The 12,370-nt window shown below is 41.6% G+C and overlaps 1 long non-coding RNA gene across 1 annotated transcript; it reads right to left on the reverse strand.

Moving 5' to 3' along the window:
- Positions 1 to 2,339: 2,339 nt before the first annotated feature.
- Positions 2,340 to 12,094, reverse strand: LOC144264490 (uncharacterized). The gene is made up of 3 exons (XR_013346062.1): positions 10,691 to 12,094; positions 9,521 to 9,632; positions 2,340 to 2,953 (listed from the first exon to the last, which is right to left on the reverse strand). It is a non-coding gene; the product is annotated as an uncharacterized LOC144264490 (long non-coding RNA).
- Between the last annotated feature and the right edge of the window lie 276 nt (positions 12,095 to 12,370).

The raw sequence follows: 12,370 nt of genomic DNA on the forward strand, positions 1-12,370 counted from the left end.
TGCTGCATTTCAGGAGGTGATTTTTGCTGGGCAGTTCACCAATGATAATGGCTATATTGGGGAGCGGCAGGTCTGGACCTTAGATTTATAGAATAGGCATGCATAATTCCTAAGGTGAACTTTCAGAATCATTACCCTCTCAAAAGTCTCTCTTTGATCTTTTCTTATTTCCTTATGGCACAGTTCACATCTGACCCCAGTGTTTCCACTTAATCATCCAGTGTTTTTTCTTAGGAGTCCAAGACCAGGTAGTTTCCTTGTGTGAATCAGCTAGGGATTTTCCCACTCAGAAAAATACCAATGGGCTTTTTTTCCAATGTAGTGAAATATCTGAGCTTGGGCAAAGCCAGTTTTATAGATATTTATTGGTGAGAAATGTTATTAGATCTGAGCTAAGTTCCTATTTCTCTGGTGTCTCCTAAAGCCCCTTGGTGAATTATTAAGGATACTGCTACCATAAATAAGATGGTTAGTAGGGCACAGCACATGCCATTATTCTTTCAGTTAGTTGCAAAACTGACGTTTGTGCAAAAATCTTCATGGGAACAGGATTTGTGACCTGCGATCTCCTTAGCAGGCTGGAGAGATCTCCTTAGTTTAGCAGAAACTATCCTGATTTCATCTAAACATTATTTGGTCCAATTTACGCATATATAGGGGTTGTATTATTATCCTCTTCTAGCATAGGTTCTCAAACAATAGGATGGGGTTGGAGAGAACTCAAGACATTTCAAAAGAGAGGGGGAAACCTGGATACTCGTGAACAGTGGGCTTTTGAAAATCCCTTGGCTGGGCTATCATGCATGCCAGATATCCTATGCAGCCAGACAGCTGACCTGATTATCAGACATGCATGAACAGCTTTGAAAATTCCCCTGCTTTTGGAGGATGTGAAATTGGCCACACAAAAACAGGTTCACCCAGATGAGACCCTTTGAACACATGACTGTGTTCCAACATACTCGATGGGATATATGTTGTCAAAATCTCCTCCTCATTCACCAAAGCCTGAAATAGCAGACTATTTGGTTTGCACTCAGTGTAATCTATGGAACTTAATAAACTAAAATGTTCAGTCTGTCACATTAAATAAACCTTTAAGTACATACTTATTTACTTCTGTTTCTCTCTGTTCCCAAAGACTGAAGCTCCATGCAGTACCCTGTGATTCTATTAGGAGGGACTTTATAAAACTGTATTGCAATTTAAGACATGGAGACACTTTAATATTACTATGACATGGATCGTTTTTGGTTGCAGATCAAATTATTTGGAAAGGATCACCTCATAGATTATATCAATAGGCAGACTTTCTTCAATACTTTTACTGTGCCCAAATCAGTGGAAGAGAAGGAAAATTGGAAAAATGCAATATTCACCCTGAAAACAGGATACTCTTTTGCCTTCTGTCAGCAGGACATGAGGTGAGATGTACATGTACAAAAGAGAATCAAGAATGTATAAACAGATTCAGGCAGAAACACAAAGAATTAAAATTCTTAAACATCAGATGTGAGTCTCTTTCTGAGAGATTTGTCCCTATAGGGAGTTTCACAGGAACCAGGATTTGGCCTGGAGTGAGAACCTGTCACTGATACCACTGGCACTTCCATGGCAGATGACTCATGCAGACGTTTCGACATAATAGCCAACAGGGACAATGCTTACATAAGGAAGGGCAAACTGTTTACCATCTCATGCACAAACTTGCTTCCCTTAATTCACCTATTTGTTTAACAAAGAAACGCAGTGGCTGAGATGAGGAACATGCCACTCTCTGAGTATGAGCCCCAGTCTGTTTACCTCGTACTATCTCTGGATATGAACACTCAACAGGATTATGTGCCCCTCCTATGTCTTCTTGGTAGAAACGCCTTTCAACAGCCTAATGCAGACTTCAAAAGCCTCCAGGATGTACTTCATTGGGCACTGATGTTGATTCCCCCGTCCTCACATGTGAAGACCCCCTGGATCACATTTTGAGGTAGTCACATGCAGTTTACACACACGACACTCACCCAGCCTACCTGTGGGTACACATACCCCATTGTACGTTTGTGAATCACCGCATATTTGTTCCTATAGATTGGGCATATATAAATGTGCCAGTTGTGCATTGTAACTTGGAAAATCTGGCCTTTGTGTGTCCTTGGCTTCATTGCCTAAGGATGGGTAACAGCACTAATGGCACAGGATGGCAGGACACCAGAGATGGCAGCGTCTGGCTATTGTTGTAGCTTTGTTTCAAGCCACTGGCACATGCAGACACCCACACACCCTGCCATACATAAAAGCCAGAGGAAAATAAGATTATCGCTGCTTATTAGAGGGCAGGCGCATCTGAAAAGTGCCCTTCAGATTCTGTACATATAAGACCTCGGCGAATGACTCTAGGGTCCATCTCAGAAAAGCTTAATGGCAGGAAGCCATAATATATTAAAACAGTAGATTAAAACAAACAAGAGCATTTTGGATCAGATTACACATCACTTTCCTCACGTCTGACAACAGAAGAAATCAAAGGCAGTAAAAGACAATCGTAGACCATAATGGTCTAATAACTCTCTGATAAAAGTACTTGTGGGACTAGGCTGCTACTAGCTCAGCACAGTCTTCAGGATACAAAACAACCCTTAAAATCCACAGTGGTGCGCTCAGGAGCATTACAGCCTAAGTGCTCGTTTAAGACTTCCTCGAAAATGCAACATGCTCACTTGAGAAACGTAATTAGGCCTCACTTGTGGGTGATGTTCACACATTGTGGATCATCCTTAAAAATGACAGGGGAGGGGGGAAATGTCCCAGCACACTGAAGTGTGCATTATGCCTCTCTCTCCATCATCCCACATGGAAAAAAATCCACTAATAATGCATTGCCTGAGTGTGTCACTCCAGGGTTGCTGTAGCATGTGGCAATGGCTGAAGGTAAGAAGATGGTGCATCTCAGTCTAATCTGAAAATGAATAATTGTAGTAAATTAAAATAGTGGAGTGAGGGAGAGCTGAGATTTTTAAACATTCCATATTTAACACACAACAGCAAATGAACAGCAAAAGTTATTACCTATATTAGAATAGACCTCAATAGGCAGCGGGGCCTCATTGTGCTAGATGTCGTACGAATATATAACAAGAGACAATCCCTGGCCCAAAGAGCTTGCATTCTAAATAGGCAAGACAGACAATGGACGAGAGGGAAAACAGGATCACAGAGAAGTAACATGCCCAAACTCACACAGCAAGTCAGTGGCAGAGCCAGGAATAGAAGCCACATCTTGTGAAGCCCAGTCCAGTGCTCTATTCACTAGAAAACCATGCTGCTACTTGACTAGTAAGTGTCTGATTCTACAGATTCTTACTGGCATGAATAAAGACTACTCCAATGACTAAAAGAAAAGGAGTACTTGTGGCACCTTAGAGACTAACCAATTTATTTGAGCATAAGCTTTCGTGAGCTATAGCTCACTTCATCGGATGCATCCAGTGAAGTGAGCTATAGCTCACGAAAGCTTATGCTCAAAGAAATTGATTAGTCTCTAAGGTGCCACAAGTACTCCTTTTCTTTTTGCGAATACAGACTAACACGGCTGCTACTCTGAATCCAATGACTAAAGTTTTGCTGGATTGGATTTTGCTGGATTGGATTTCCCCCCCTATAAAGAGCAGTGCACATCTATAGACCTGCATAAATGATCATATATATATATATCATTCAAGGTATTTCCAGAACTGATTTGGATATGATGAATATTAAGTAGTTTTTAAAAACACCTATAAATGTTTAAAAAGAAGTCAACTGCCTTTAAAATATTTTTAACTTTGTTTGCAATGTCCTTCTAGCATCTCAAACACAAAATTAATTTAGCCCTGAAATGCTGACAGACCTTTTAAACTATCACATCAATGCCAGTTATGTTCTAAATGTAGAATTCCAGGGAAAATACATTTCTCCAAGGTACCTCCTGACACAGAATTTGATTAATGAGGCTGTGTCTTTGGAACTCTACAGGGGTTGGAATTCACCGAAATCTCAGGCACGATGCTGTTTATAAGAGCCCTTTTACAGATTCTCCCCCAACCTATAGATCAGAATACCCCCTTAATTGATTTTGGATCACTGGATACACTAGTTGTAGGTTCAGCAGTCCCCACCCCGGGCCTCCTCTCTGAAAGAGAAAGGATTCAGTACAACAGGCAATTTTCTCAGACCCAATTGTGAACTGCATGTATAGCATTTTGTTTTGATTATTTAGCTGTGTTCAGGGGCAGCAAGTTATATGGGCCTGTGGGGCCCATGCTCCAGGAATATTCAGGGCCCGGGCTCCACCAATGCTCGGGACCGGGTCTTTCCCCATGCCCCGCCTGCCAACCCCGCTCATCTTTCCCGGAGTGTCTCCTGGCCCTGCCTGCCAGCCCCCCAGGCAATTTAAAAGGGCCCCAGGGGCCCCTGGCCACCACCAGCAGTGCAATATGGCTAGGCCTCACTCTGTGCCACTCCCGGAAGCAGCCGGAATGGCCCTATGGCCCCCGGGGGGGAGGGTTCTCCATGCACTGCCCCTGGCCCAAGTGCCAACTCCGCAGCTCCCATTGGCCGGGAACTGCGGCCAATGGGAGTGATGCCTGCAGGCAGCGGCACACGGAGATACCCGCCTAGCAGCTGCTGCCAGAGGGATATGCGGGTTGCCTTCTGGAGCCACCCGAGATAAATGCCACACCTCTCATACTCTCCCGCACCCCAACCTCCTGCCCCATCCCAGAGCCCGCACCCCACACCCAAACTCCCTCCCAGAGCCCAACCCCTCAGCCCTCCCACAGCCAAACTCCCTCCCAGAGTTTGAATCCCCTCCTGCATCCAAACTCCCTCCCGAACCCCATCCCACAGCAAGTACCGAAACTCCCTCCCAGAACCCGCACCCAAACCCCCTCCCAGAGTCTGCACTTCTCTCGCACCCAAACTCCCTCCCAGATCCCAAACCCCATCCTGCACCCAAACTCTCTCCCAGAGCCCACACCCCTCACTCCCTTCTGAACCCCATCCCCCTGCCCCAGCCCAGAGCCCACACCAAGCATCCAAACTCCCTCCTAGAACCCACACGCCTCCCGCACCCAAACTCCCTCCCAGAGCCTTAGGCAAGTGTGTGGGGGGGAGGGCGGGACTTGTACCCATTCTGGGCACCACCAAAAATTATACAAACCTGCCGCCCCTGGCTGCGCTGTTAGGTTGCATTGTTTGCAATGGTTTGTTAATGCCATTTACTTGCACAGTATTTGACACATTACTCCTCAAAGTTGCTGTACGGGATACATTTAATCTGACTGCAAAACCAGTAGTCTTTCCTCCACTGCTGAGACTAAGATCTGATTTCCTTCTCATCCTCCACAGTATTTTGTTTGCAACATTGAAGAACTAGAATGATTAAGGTTTTATCCCTGACTTGTTTTAATTCTGAAGCTGAATTAAGTATTTAAATTAATCTTTTAAAACAGAATGATCATTCTGGAGTTTGAAATTTGTGTAACCTTGCTCCTCAATAAGAGTGAACCCCATTTTTACAGTTTTGTCACATGGCTGGCTTCTTCGTATTAGTGATGCACAACTCTGTTAGAACTTATGGGAATGGATTAATGTTCACTTCAATCCATCCATCCCTGAAGATCTTGGTGCCATTAATTGTGCTCAAGTCAAGATTTCCCTCAATTTTCCATAATTCATTGACAAGTCTAATGCACCTTGGACAAGTTCATCAGTTTCCATGAATTACCAGATATGGGTGCGTCAGGAATGGGAGCACTGTAAAAAAAACCCTAACCTAAAATAAAGCATTTGCACAATACATGCATTCTTTTGGGGACACACTACATGTGGGATGCATGTTCCATGCATTGACAGTTCAAGCATTTCCATGTGCGACAAGGTGTCTCTTACACAAGACCTGACAAAACTCATGAAGAAGTCAACGAGAGTTTTGCTAGAGAAAGTAGTGCAGGGCTGGAATGGTTCCCTCTGGTTTTCAGAGGGTAGTTTAAATCTCCTTTGAGTTGTGTTATTACTCTTTCAAATGAGTGTTTACTCAATGGTTTTTCTTGCCTGCTTTAGAAGGTAATGTGGAGATATCAAAATATATTCTGACTCTAAAGAATTCATATAAATACTGGCCAAAGCCCTAGTTAAGCACTTGGAAATAACATGGTAACACCACACACACCCTACCTTGTGGCAATAAAATGAGAAATATTAGTTCAAGTCAGAGATGATACATTATCAAAAAATCTTATATTTAAGGCTGGTCAAAAAAATATTTTTCTGCAAATCACTTCAAACAAAATTAAATATTTTTGCTTTGATCAAAGTTTTTCAAGATTTTTTATAAACTTTGATTGCAAAACAAATTACATCTCTTTTTTTTTTTTTTTTGGAAAAATTAAATTAAAAAAATGTTCATTTTAGTTTTGTTCCCTCCTCCCCAGACCTCTTTTCTCTCCCTTTTCCCCTCAGAGATAAAAGAGGGGAGGGGAAGGAGAAGCTCCCCCCAAAATACAAAATTTTCAGTTCAATAGGAAATAAAATGTTTTGAGAAGTTTTGTTGAAATGTCATTTCCTTTGAAAATCCATTTTTAATAAAAAAGGTGTAAAAAAAACAATCAGCTCTACTTATGATGACACTGAATGGAGAAAAATGGTATTGTGCAAGGATTCTCAGCTGGTATAAATCGATTTAGCCAATTTACACCAGCTGAGGATCTGGTACTAGATTTTTGCATACAGAGGTATCATCCTGGGAGACTCCTACTCTGTAGAATATAGAGGGACAATGATGTAAGGTAAGGATGGATTCTGAATTTCCCCTCATTCTGATATACCAAATGGAATTGATTCTACCCCTGATTTGGGGCACTGATCCATGTGCATGGGGATGGTTTTACATGTTACTCGAATATTTTAGTGTATGTTTAACAATTCTTAAGAAAGGTTTAAAATTACCATTTGGATGTATTTTTCATGGTTTGAGCATATGCATGGGGATCTTAGACAACTGCAGGCCTGCTATCAGGGAGTTACTTAGAAGGGCCAAAAGTTTGCAGGAAAATAGGAAGAAAAGTTCTTTCCATTTTTTCCTCCCAAATATACCAATGAAGAGCCCAAAATTAATGAGCCTTAACATGTGACTTAATGTTCACCCTCTTGTGTCTCCATGAGCCCTTTTATACCATAACCTGAAAAGCATCATAGAAAAAAATTCACTTAAATTTATCTCCTGGACTATTGTTTTAATTTTGTTCTTAATCACGTAGGATCTGATCAGAGCCCATTGGCGTCAACAGAAATATTCCCATTGGGTCAATGGGCACTGGATTTTTTTAATCCTCCTAATGAAGTTCCTGGGAGTTGAAGTTATGATAAACATGTGTGGGGAAACTCAGGGCATTATTTATCGAATACTTGATTCTCTCTCACTCGTAGTAAAAACTAAATTTTGAACCCACTTAAAACATTGTTGAGGCATTTCTTGACTTCAATCGAGATGAGCATTTTGCCATATTGTTTCTATACATATGTTCTGAGTTTCAATTTGGATTGCTATGTGCCCTGCCTACCAGTTAGTTCCTCACTGGCTGTGGTTATAGGAGCAGTAATTCTAATTTTTATGCCACCATTTTAGACAAGTGTCGTAATATTTTTAAAGAGCCTGTCTCCTACAATGATAGGCATTACAGGAGTCAGTATATCAGGTTTGAACATAATATTCACACTTTACCATTGAAAACTATACGTGATGGGTAACATAGCAAGTTCTAAAATTCCTGGGTGACAATGGGAATTTTGTCATTGACTCCAGTGGGGCCAAGATTTCACCCCTGATCTTCACCACAATAAATGATCTCTATGTATTTTGATATCTCCGTCCGACATAATAATAATCTCTGGGATTTCTAATTCGGAATAATCTCCAGATCATCCTTTCTTTAGCCTGCCTGTTGTTCAGCTCACCACAATTCAATTTCCACTTTAAATTGTATTCACCTACACTGTGGTTTTATATTGTTCAAGCCTGTCTTCTGCAACTGCATTAGGTGCACTGCCGTCTCTGTCTGGGAATATTGTTTGGGGAGAGATTTCTATTTATAATGGCTCTTTTCAGATGCTGCAGTATGTTTGTAACTGGTATGCTTTCAGCTCTGCTAGAGTATTTCTCCTTTCTGCTGCTGTGTAAGGTTTTCCCTGCCCCTAGGGAGTGTAAATGTGTCTTCACATGCAGTTCTGAAAGACCCTTGAAACCTGTCTATAAATCAGTACAAGTTAGTTTTGATTTTCAGATTATTGTGGATAATGTATTTTTATGTCAAAATAATGAGGCAGAGCCTTGATTTTTAGTTCTAAGTCCTTCATAGTGGGTCTTACCCCTGAGAGGTGCTGAGCACCCAGAGCTGTCATTAAAGTTAATGGGAGTGTTCAGTGGTCAGCACCATTAAGCATAGAGTCCATTATATTTATTTTGAACTCAGCAGCTCTTAGCTTTCATATTAATTTTGCTTTTTACTGAAATGCTAACTAGCCACAAATATAGCTTTATCCTTATTCCAAATAGACTTTCTCCTTCTAATGACATAGTGTTCTGAGGTTTGAATCACTGCCAACGATTCTGTATTTTAAAAACAGTAATAGCACTAACATAGCACTTTTCTTTTTAAAGCTACTTACCCCAGTATTCCAGCTGTAACATTGTTTCCTTTGCTCCCCAATGTGAGAGACAATGAAATATATCCTAGAGGAGTTTTCAGATTTGTTCTACTCTGGGCAGGTGACACTTTGCGTATGCACACAAATTATTATCATGCAGTGCCTCCACACAGAGGTATATGCTCTCTCACTCACTATGCGGGCCACGCAAATACCCACCCACACGCATGCACAAAAAAGAGAGAGGAAGATTACTATTCCTACAGAGATCAAGTCAACAGTGTACCAGTAATGATCAGAAAATATCCCACAAACAAAACAAATCCGTAATACAGTTTGGATACCAACTGGTTCTTAATTGCACTAGTGTATTCACTATTTTTCCTGATCTTCCCTTACATTATCTCACCCTTCCCTACCCCATGAATCATGTGATCTAGTCTTAAACTCTTGTCCTTTGAGAACAATGGGAATGACACCTTTAGTGCTTTCGCCTTACTTTATGGCCTCATGATCTCTTGCCCTTTGGAGTTCAAATGTCACATGAGGCAGCAGGCAGGCAATTTTTGATGTAACCTCTGAACTCCAAATGATAAAAGACTCTGCAGCTCCAGGAGACAATCCATCTCAGTACAGTCACATAAAGAATGCTACTCAGACAGTAGATGCAAATTAAATCACATTTTCCTGGCAGTTACTGCTGAATCCAGATTCGGAGAGGAAACAAAAACAGATTTGCATTCCAAATTTAGAACTCAACGTGTTCAAAGTGAGAGAGAAGGGTTTGTGAATGTGGTAACGGAAGGGCTTTAAAGTCATGAATTATAAATAAGTCACTTACACATTGTCCGATGGATTTATAAATCAGTCTTTTGTTTAAGGTTTAGTGTAGTTTGTAATCCGCTGGCTGCTGTATCACTTGCCTTTCTGGCCATTAGAACGCCCTACAAACCCTGTGTCAATGGTAGATAAGTATTAACAGGTGTTATACAATATAAGCATTAACGGCACCACATTGGCATAAACGCAATAAGGGATGTCCTGAAAAGATTCCCTCTAGATACAGCATTCATTGCATGGCACACATGCTACACAGCAAAGGGCCAGTTAGGATAGCAAAGGTAGGACTAAATCATGAATACTCATAGCATCATCTTAAAAGTTTGGCATAATGATAGGTAGACCAAAAGGATAATGGGCAGGTTCCAGGGACCTGTCTTCCCCCCGACTCTTTGCAGGAGCATTTTTCTGGAAGATGGGTAATGGTTGGGGATGGGGAATGCTATAAAGTCTGTCTGATGTCAGCAGGGGCATTCTTGAAAATTGAAGGGAAAGGTTACTGCATTCTTTGTTCCCCATTGCAGCACAAGGCTCTGGTACCAAGGCAGTTGCAGATCCAAAGTGCAGTCTTGCAACCCAGCTGTCTGTCTTTCTCATTGCTTGCCAGCATTGACTTTCCCCCATTGAGCAAACTGAACTTCTGGAATGCCATCCCATGTGGTATATTTTCTTCTCAACATGGCCTACTTCCTGCTTATGCAGACAATGGTGCCTGTCTATCTGGGCACACCCACCCACACGATAATAAGGTTAACTTGCAAAAGTTATGATTCACCCAATAGAGATGTCACCATCTTTAAAAGCACCACGTGGCTCCTAGCCCTTGCAATACAAGTCACATCAGGGATTTTTAAAGATGCTCTTGTAACTTAAAGTTGTAACATGTTGGGCAGTGTCCAATGAAATCACATAGGTACATATTTTAAGCCATCACTCAGAGGAATTAAAAAGCCAATGGCAAGCTCCAGAGGCAACCTCCTCTGGCTGGCTCTATAATAGAAGTAATATGTAGCCAAGAAGCACTAAGCCCAATTCTTGTGGTCTGCCCCGTGTGCTGCTCCAGTGGTATATTAGGGGTAGAAAGAACATCCAGAGAATCCTTCCGCACAAGAAGCTTCCACAACCAGTGCAGAGCCAAAGTAAGGGCTCTGTGCTGGCCCCATCTACTAACCTGCAGCCAATGGGGCTTGGGCAGGGCGGGGCATCAACATGGCCCGAACAATCTATCCTCTGGCTATTCTCTGTCTCCCATGTGGTGTCACAGGAAGCATACTGTAAAAGAGAGCAGCCTGATGAAGTCTAATTTACACTGGCACCCAGGTAAATACCTGGCTGACCCAGATTACTGGAGGCATAAAAGTAGCTTAAAGCAGTGGTTCCCAACCAGGGGTACACGTACCCCTGGGGGTACTCAGAGGTCTTTCAGGGGGCACATCAACTCATCTAGATATTTGCCTAGTTTTACAACAGGTTACATAAAAAGCCCTAGCAAAGTCCGTATAAACCACAATTTCATGCAATGACTTGTTTATACTGCTCTATATACTATACACTGCGATGTAAGTATAATATTTATATTCCAAATAATTTATTTTATAATTATATGGTAAAAATGAGAAAATAAGCAATTTTCCAGTAATAGTGTGCTGTGACACTTTTGTAAGCAAGTAGTTTTTAAGTGAGGTGAAACTTGGGAGTACCCAAGACAAATCAGACTCCTGAAAGGGGTATAGTGGTCTGGAAAGGTTGAGAACCACTGGCTTAACTCCATCACCCCACTTGTGCTGAGACATAAAAACAAGGGAACTATGTCAAGAACTGTACTGCCAGTATCATGGATGGGCTGTCAAAACAAGAAAGTAGACAAACACGTTACCTTGTGCTTCATGACAAATTTATGGAGAAAATAACTCAAATGTTTCCTTTCTACTTTGAGAAAAAATAATTTGAGATACAAATTCTATTTTCAGATTCCTAAGAGGTTCTTACCACCCGAGTAAAAATGAGTTTTATGATACTATAAATCTTCTGTTAATGACAGGTATCTTCATGCAACTGTATCTATTTTTCAAACAAACACAAATCCTGCCGTGCTTACTCCAGCAACACTCCATTCTAAGGGATAGGGACCACAGTCTGGCAGAGCCCCTAAGCATGTGTTTAACTTTATGCACGTGAGTAGTTTGCTCATGTGCTTGAAATTAAGCACACGCTTAAGTGCTTGGTTGAATTAGGGTTTATAGCAAACAGCTGGGAGGATTCTGTTCCCTCTCCCCATGCACAGATTCCCTGTGAAAAGTCTATTACCGAAGCATCCCACGGGAGTCCAGAATTATGCTCACAGCAATTGAAGACATGAAAGGTCCATTTCACCGATCCTACTGCCGGTGGAGAATTGTTCCCTACATTATGTTCTCCAGCGCTTGTTCAGTCTAGTTTTAAAAAGTGTCAAGCGACGGGGCTTCCATTTTTAAAAATCATAATATTCTTCAGAAGCCTGGATGTTATTTAGACCTATTGAAGTAGTCAGTGTCTTTTAAAGATGGAAAATCCCTTTGGAAATGCCCTTGAAACAGAGCTGCTAGAGAAACAGCCCACCAAGACCCTCTTGAACTCTCCCTCCCTTCCCCCATCCAACCATGTCGTTCCCCACATGCACGCACGCACACACAGAAAAGAGATCAGTAATGAGAGCTCACTAATGGATTGGCTTAAGTATAGAACAACATCCCATCACTGTTCTAGAAAATAATCAATCAAGCACTTAATTTTAAACATAAAAAGTAAGCTGCCTAGAGACTGTTAATAGATAACCAAATAAATTAACAGTTGTAGGTGGGATTTGAAACTA

The sequence above is a fragment of the Eretmochelys imbricata genome, chromosome 5, assembly GCF_965152235.1.
Source record: "Eretmochelys imbricata isolate rEreImb1 chromosome 5, rEreImb1.hap1, whole genome shotgun sequence".
Taxonomy (NCBI): Eukaryota; Metazoa; Chordata; order Testudines; family Cheloniidae; genus Eretmochelys; species Eretmochelys imbricata.